The sequence below is a fragment of the Anguilla rostrata genome, chromosome 8 (assembly GCF_018555375.3).
Source record: "Anguilla rostrata isolate EN2019 chromosome 8, ASM1855537v3, whole genome shotgun sequence".
In the NCBI taxonomy this organism is placed as follows: domain Eukaryota; kingdom Metazoa; phylum Chordata; class Actinopteri; order Anguilliformes; family Anguillidae; genus Anguilla; species Anguilla rostrata.
This window is the reverse complement of record NC_057940.1, coordinates 34,277,851-34,285,844: the sequence shown is the minus strand read 5'-3', so window position 1 is coordinate 34,285,844 and position 7,994 is coordinate 34,277,851.

Sequence of the window (7,994 nt, the reverse complement as noted above, 5' to 3'; positions counted from 1 at the left end):
GCAGCTGACTTGTGCCGTGTGATAGTGAAGTTTGTTTCTACCTAAAATGGCGCCACAATTGAATTCCTGTCAGTTATCATAGTGAAATGAATGGCTTTACTTGTTTGTGAAAGCTCAGGACATTGGCCATGTGTTGAGCCCCTGTGGACCCCAGAGTTTTTTCAACTGTATGAAATATGGACTTGAAACGGCAGAATTTTAAGCTTGACCAGGCAAAACATGATCTGTTCTCATATCAGATTCGCCTTTGTGCATTTGGGCATTTTTGGCTGTGTAGGTGTCTTAAATTCTATTAAAGCCAATAAAAAGCTGTTAAGCTTATGATAAGCTTCCGTGTATGCATAATGTGGTTTATGCATTAGTTTAGACTACCTCTGAATGTAGTATTAAGACCATTTCTGGGAGCCGTTTTACTTTCCTGCCAATTAATGTTTTCTGTGTGCGTGTGAAATTTTAACACCTGTGAATGTATACTTGCTGGCTTAAAATGTACTTGTCATTTGTGTTCTGTATTGTTCATATAAACTGACGATTTTCAGGTTTTTCACCAGAATGCCTCATTGTTCAGCACTTCTCAATTAAAGCCCATGTTCCTGCATCCTGGTATTTTAGTGAGTGTAGTACAATACGTAATGACTGATTTCCATTTAACATTTTATCAAGTTTTTATTAAACTTGCCTCTTGTTTCTGTTAACGCCACAATTGTCAGTATCAACTAAGACGTTTATCCTTGCTGAATTCAACACAATGACAATATGTGGGTCAAAGTTTGTGACGTCTACAATTAAGTAAATGCAGTGGTAGCTTAATTGAATAATTTAAGGGCTTGCAAATGGAATTAACTCTCGGAATGGCCTGCTTAATTTTTTTTTACCTTTGCATCTTGATTGTCCTGTATTATTGGCAGTCTTATTTGGATAAAGTAACACCGATTGGTTACTTTGCGTTTGGTGCGTGTTGTACTAGTCGTAATTTCTGCATTCAACATAATTTGTTATTCATTTACCCTTTTTCAATTTTGCGCACTGCAGTTTTGTAAATCCATTTTACTCCTTGATGATTAATGTTGCTCTGCAGAGTTTCCTCGTCTCCAGGAAGGCTGGTGATGATCTGGATTAGTTCTTTGTGAATTGCAGACCGTTCCTTGAGATCCTTTCTCTCTGTCTGGAAGGTGGCTGGTTGAGGAGCGGCCAGACTTGGGCCCATTCTTCGTCGGTAAATGTCGTCGTTATGTAGTCACTAAGGTTTCAGTGCTGTACTGCCGTTGAGTTTCTCCACCAGCCTGTTGCCGTCAGAGTGCACGTTTCCATTGTTGCCAGCTAATGTCTCAGTGCTTATCAGGGAGGTTTGGCATTCGAATGTGGGGAAGGATGCATTCCAAGGTGTTACATTTGCCACACCATAGAATTGTGTGCCTAATTTGTGTCTAAGTTGGCAATAATTGTTGTACCTTTCGAGTGAGTGTTTCAGCAAGTCCATCTGAAGTACTGGCAAGTGTTAGCACAGATTAATTTAAAGTTTAGATGTTTTAGCACAGTTGAATACAAATGATTCAGGGGTTATTTAATGTGGGGTTTGTGATTGTGCGCATGAAAGTATTTGTGTGTTCAGTGACTGTTGTGAGATGTTCATTTGTTTGGGAAAATGTATGAAATTAAAATGTTTTAATAAAAAGCAAGCTTTCATTTTGTTGTTTACCTTAAGTAGCAATCTTAAGTTGTGCGGTTTTATCTTTCTAGGTTGGTGATTGGTTCTTTTCCAATATAATGGTTAAATCACCTGTTCTGGCCATTAAAAAGGTACTGCTATGATTTGTACCCTTCAAAAATATATTTTCTAATGAATGTGACTGCTCATATCTGTATTCCAGTTATACATCTTACTGAAGTTAAGTAGTTGTAAGGACCAACATGACCACAAGATGTCGCACTACGCACACTTAAATATTTACATGAAACGGCATCATTTCTCATTTCTTTACATCTTCATCACATTAATAATAATAATAGCTTTATTTGTATAGCACTTTTCAATACAGGTAACAAAGTGAGTCACAATAGTGAATACAAAACACAGAAACAAATAAAAATAAAATAAAAAAGATCACCCAATACATTACATTAATTTATAATAGAAGCTTATAATTGAAATAGGGATATATTTGGGTCTAACTATTCCTACTAAAGTTAGTAACAAATCATTTTGTACTGCTGGGTGCATTTACACACATTACCGCTATTATATTGTCAAAGGAACTTTCCAGTGTCCATGCACTGTCGGGAGGCAGATTGAACAAGGGGTTCGATGAAAGCGTGTTCTTCCAACTGCCTTTGTTTCTGTGGTCAGCAGTATAGTTTGATAGTTGCTGAGCTATGCTTTACTGGCCTGTAAGAGCAGCGATCTGTGCTGAAAAGAGGAAGTTAATGCACAATTGGAACTGTCTGGGAGAAATGCAAGGTGTGCCTTGTACAATCGGTCTTCAGCCTTTCTCTCCTGAAAAAGCTCAAGATGATTTGAATCAGACTGCTGCGGCTCTTGGCCAAACCCTGAATGCAAATGTGTGCTGTTATTAGCCTTTCGCAGTGATGCAATGGAAGCTTAGAAATGTCATTGTGTGGGCGTGTCCCACTATCCACGGGTAAACGCGCTAAATGTTTTCCAGGTTTTTCTTCTTCCACCATTTCTGAGCTTTTACATTGGTATTGCAAATGGTTTGCCATTTGAATTTGGGCCCTGCCACTTTTTAGCAAAAATAATTTTAGCCTCCCCTCCCAAGTTTTACTTTTGACACATTTTAGTAAATGAAATTGTTGTAGTAGTGTAATGAGTACTGCGCCTCGTTAAATCTTAAGCTTCTCACATCCACAACAGCTGAGATAAATTTCCAGCACCTAGATGTGTTTGTGTTTATCTGCACACAAGATTCCTTGTATGAGCAGTATTTTAAAATACCACTACAGGAAGCATGTTTCAGGTTTGCTGATTCTTAAATTTGAGTGCGTGACAGGATTTCGCTTGTTTGTTTTTGATATCCCTTTGGCCTGTTCTCTGTGAGGGATTAGCCTACATTGTGCAGGTTCTGGAGTGCCAAACCCTTTACTGTCTCCATAAAGTACAGGCTCTCCCTCAGACTTGTTGACTTACACAAAAAAAAAACTACCAAATACATTGGACCTTCCGCATCACTTTGATTGGACTATTTCATTGAAACTGCTGCGTTTGCTTGTCATTGAGTAAAGAAACGGTTGTGCACTGTACTGAGAATGGGCCGTCCTGCCATTGGTGTTTCCTGCTGGAAGCTTTTGGGTTTTGGTCAATGATTCTGAAGGCTAGTGGTGACTGCTGTACATGCCTGACTGTGGGTGGGGTAGCTTCCCAATAGTAGGTAATTATAATGCGTTTGCATGGCAATGAGTGGCAAGAAGAATCAAAGTTAAGTTCAAAACTACAATGGCAGATCTGCCCAGAATAATCAAGCTCTTCGCACATCATAGCGCATCAAAACAAAGGGTGAATTGAGCTACTTTGTTTCCGTAATGATTGGTGTTCAGTGCATTTTCCCACTGCTGAATAGAGGGGAAAAACAGCTGTCCTTTCATTCTTAGGGTAAGAGCAGCTATGTATACCCCTCTGAATTGAGAGCAGCACTAAAGTGTTTTCTGTGCTTAGTTCTCACCCATCCCTCTGTTTGGCTGTGTTCTGCTGCATTGTGGTTTCTCCGTGCCACCTGATTGAGCGCAAAGACTCGCCAATCAATAAAGATCAGGCTGGTGTAAAATGCTTTACAGTCCAATGGATGTTTTTCAACCGTGCTTTCTCTCAGCGGGAGAAAAAACATGCTTTAAGGGGAAATTGTAGCATGTGAATGTAGGCACTGTAGCGAAAAGGAACTGCTGCTCCACGGGTGTCAGTTTGGCATAGCGGTTGGGCGACTGGTATTGTTCATGGAGGATTTCAGTTCTTGGTTTGGCGTTGCCGTTGCACCCCTTTAGTGGGAAATAAAAAAAAAACTGCTCCTGAACCACTTCAGCAAATATCCCGCTATCTAAATGTGAATCGACTCCACCACCCTGGATGAAAATGTCTAGATAAAAAAATGTATATAATGCACGGTTATGGGTGCAAAGCACGAACCGCTGCAGCTCTGTTCATCTTGTTTCCTGTGTGATGACGAATGACAAACTAGAGGTGCAGATGTGTTGCAGCTAGGTGATTGGCTCTTGATGTTCAAGTATTTCTCCCCCATTTGCAAGGATGCAGGTTTTTAAAAAAATCATCTTATGCACATCCAACCGATAGAATGGCACATGACAGAGGTCAGTGTTGTCCCTGAGGTTATACTCATGATGGAAAAGAGACTTCTTGAGCCCTGATATGGGTGGAGCTTGCGTCTTATGAGTGGTGTTCCTGGTCTGTTTTGATATGACTGTCAAGTATGTCCAGGATGTGGAGATTAGCAATATTATGTTCATAGAATGACTAGAAATGGAATGTTCAGCGTTCAGTGTTCATAGACTGCTCCGGTCTCTCCCAGGTGAGCTTTCACCTCATAGCCAACAGGTGGCAGTGTGGAACCGCTCGGGGAGCTGGGAATCGGTCTGGTTCCACAAGGAATCTTTCCCTGATAATCTGGCTCACCCACGTTGCTGGATGTTAGACCCGAGCTTATGAAAGCACTTGGTAAGCAGCGGGTAATTTTATCACTACTGATTTTAGTTTCCTTTGTGCAAAGGGGTGTGGGTAATGTTTGGACCATGACAAACTAGATTTGTGGTGTAAAATACACTGAGATAAGAATCTTAATGCATGCATGTACAGCTGGCGTTTAGATAAGGCATATTTGTTTTGGTTTATATGAGGAAGGCTTCACAGGTGGGCTAAAGTCTCACTTGTTGATGTCTGATGGAAGCTATTGTTGGTTATTCTGTCTGATTTATGAATGGTGACATGTCACAGGGACTGTGCATTAAAATAATATTCTTTATTTGTAATTTACAAACGAATGTCTCATTAGTTAAGCTCCATTAATCAGTGGATCTCTTTTCTGGGGAATTTCATCTTCCACTTCTTTGTCTGAAAAAATCTAGCATGGATGAGTGTTGTCATTGTATTTCCACTGTCTACCTATAGGTGGCACTGTTGACCCAAAATAAAGGCCAGAATACAGTTTAACCTAATTCCCTACTTTGCTAGCCTGGCGTAAAGTTCATAGGAAGTCATTGGCTTATTATGGATTTTGTATTCATTTTTCATAACAGGCATGCTGTGTATCTGATTTGTAAGAAATAATGTTTGCTGTTGGTAAACATGAAGCTGAAGCAGACTTTTTCCTTTCTGGATACTGGAAATATTAGAAGCAATTAGAAGAAATTGCCTGGGATTTGTTTTCAGTTTACAGCTTTTCTGCTTCGCCTAATATTGAAATGCAGCAAATAAAATTATTTCTGGGTATTTCATAATTTATACCAAACCGCTGTTTGCACGCAGTCACATTTTGACGCTCGATTAGCTGCTGGGCTCATACTTTAGGGTAGCGATGAAAAATGACGCCGTTAGTAGCACGTGGTCTGAGCGTGGCACTCCGAGCGCACGTGCGCATGTGTGTGCACACCTTGCGTACGCTGCGGCTCATTCATAAAAACCCGACGGTTTTCGGCCGGAGCTGAGTGGCTGGGTGCCGACGACGCGAGCGCTGCACGGGGCGCGGCGCAGCCAATGAGGAGAGAGGCAGCTCCCTCTCCCTCGCCCTGCCTCAGCCCCGGGTGCAGCGCGTGCTGCGTCTCGCAGTTTACAGCGGCGGGCAGAGCGCTCGCCGCTCCTCCGCCGCCTCGTCTTTGTCTCCTCGCAGGAAGCGAGGGAGCGTTAAACGCCGGGGACGGAGCGAGCGAGAGGGAGAACGCGAGAGGGCGAAGAGATGTCTGATCTGAAGTGACGCAGGGGGGGGAGGGAGGAGCGTTAAAAGGAGGGGACGGGCGGCGGGTAAAAGCGGTGGACGCCGAGCCGGGCGAATCGCGGCGCCGAGTCGAGGCTTCCTTCCTTCGCTCGCTCGCTCGACGGAACGGACGCGGCGGCGGCGGCGCCGGCGAGCTCAGGCAGGGGAAGAGTCCGTCTGGAGAGCGCTAACCTGGATCGCCGTGTCCACATGCCAGAAGTTCTAGAGCGGTCTCCGTATGCAGGCATTCTGCCCACTGCATTAAAAAAATATTTTTAAAACAATCCCTTCGGATGTGGAGCAAGGAGCGTTTCATCAGTGACTACTGTAGCATCATGTGTTCGCTCCTGTCTTTCAGGAGGGTTGTAGAAATGCTTCAGTGAATATCAAAGGGCCTCTGTGACCCCTGTGGATATAGTTTCCTTCCCAGTATCACCTGTTTCTTAGTAGTTCCGTTGCATTTTAAGAAAAAAAAAATGGTGCCAAAGGCACTTTTTTAAAGTCATGAGTCCAAATCACAGAAAGCCGAAAAGGGCTGAGGTGGGTGTGACACAAGGCATCATGAGAGATCTGACTTGGAAAGGGCCAGCCTTTAGCAAGTAATGGGTTCAGTTTCTTTCTGTTATCTTTTTAGGAAATAATCCCTTTACTGCTTTGAAATAAAGTCCACTGAGACTGACATTTTAAAGTTATCGCCTGGTGATGTTATATTTGACACCACTGCCTTACAATTATGGCTTGTGAGATTTGAATTCATCATTCTCATTTTGATCTCCAAAATGACAGGTTTTATTTGACAGCAACACTGCTCGCTTCTTGCTGAAAACGACTACAGAAACTTTCCCCGTCTGAAACGGATGCTATAGAAAACAGAATGTTGTCTCGCTGAGCCTCATTATTCTGAAAATGTTCAGTGTCAGCAGAATTTAAAGTTTAGAAAATATTCTGGTGTTAGAGTTGGTGTCCCAAGAGTGGAGCCTAGTTAATTATTCATACAGATGAGCTCCGAGGTCCTTATAGAATAACTCAAATGTGTGCGTTTAATGTCTTGACTTTTTTGAGTGAGTTGACTCTTTAAAAAATGGGGGATTGGGGTAGTCTGACTGTGATGCCAGGGGCTGCCACTAGGGGCCCAACGTGTCGCTCAGTTCAAAAACAAGAGACCTGGAAGACGGAGGGCAGATTTTTGAAGTGCGCGCGAATGGTTCTCCGGAACGATCTGGGTTCAAATCCCAGGAGCCATCCCCTGGAGCAACCCCTTGGTTTTCTTAGTCTTAAGACCCCAGCTGTGTTAATGTCATCTGGAATGTCTGGATTAATGTGGATCTCCCTCCATGATGGCATAAAGGAAAGAATAAATAATGGCTTTTGCCAGCAGCTGGGAGTGAATTTTCTGGTGTTGTACTCTGATTCTCACCCGTTCACGACAATTTTGCCAACATATCTGTCCATACATTTTCCCCACCCACCTATTTTACCTGTCCATCCTGGCTTTCTCTCCTGGCTCCTCCCCCATGATTTTAGAGTACGGTCACTTGGCCAGGTGAGTCGAATGTGTCTTAAAGGCATGCCGCTAGGGTGAGTGCAGTCGTCTAATTAACTTTAGGTTAATGACCTCCGCGCTGAGGCCCATTTTCCCTGCTCCAGGTGGGGTGAATGAAAGCGCCTTAACAGGACAGCGGAGTCTCTCTGGTGGAGTTCATGTTCATGCTCGTCTGCCCCATCTGATATCCGGGTCTGCATGCGATGGCTGTTTTCTGGGTGGTCCCCCCACCCCCTCCTTCACCAATTTCCAGGCTCCGAAGGGGGATGAGACTGTCTGTGTTATGTCAATGTGAAGTTAAGCTGTAAATCTCAGCTGCGACTACCCTAAAAAATCTTCATGGAGCACCCGTTGACTCTCCCCCAAGTAAATATGTTTTAGTTTTTGGGTGCTCGTTAGATTTTTATTTATTTGCCCTAGTTTCCGGGTTCTTTGACTTTATGTAGGGCTTTGTTTTATAGTCCTTACATCAAGTGGAAGGCTGATCTGGAAATTTACAGCTTTGCATCTTGCATCTT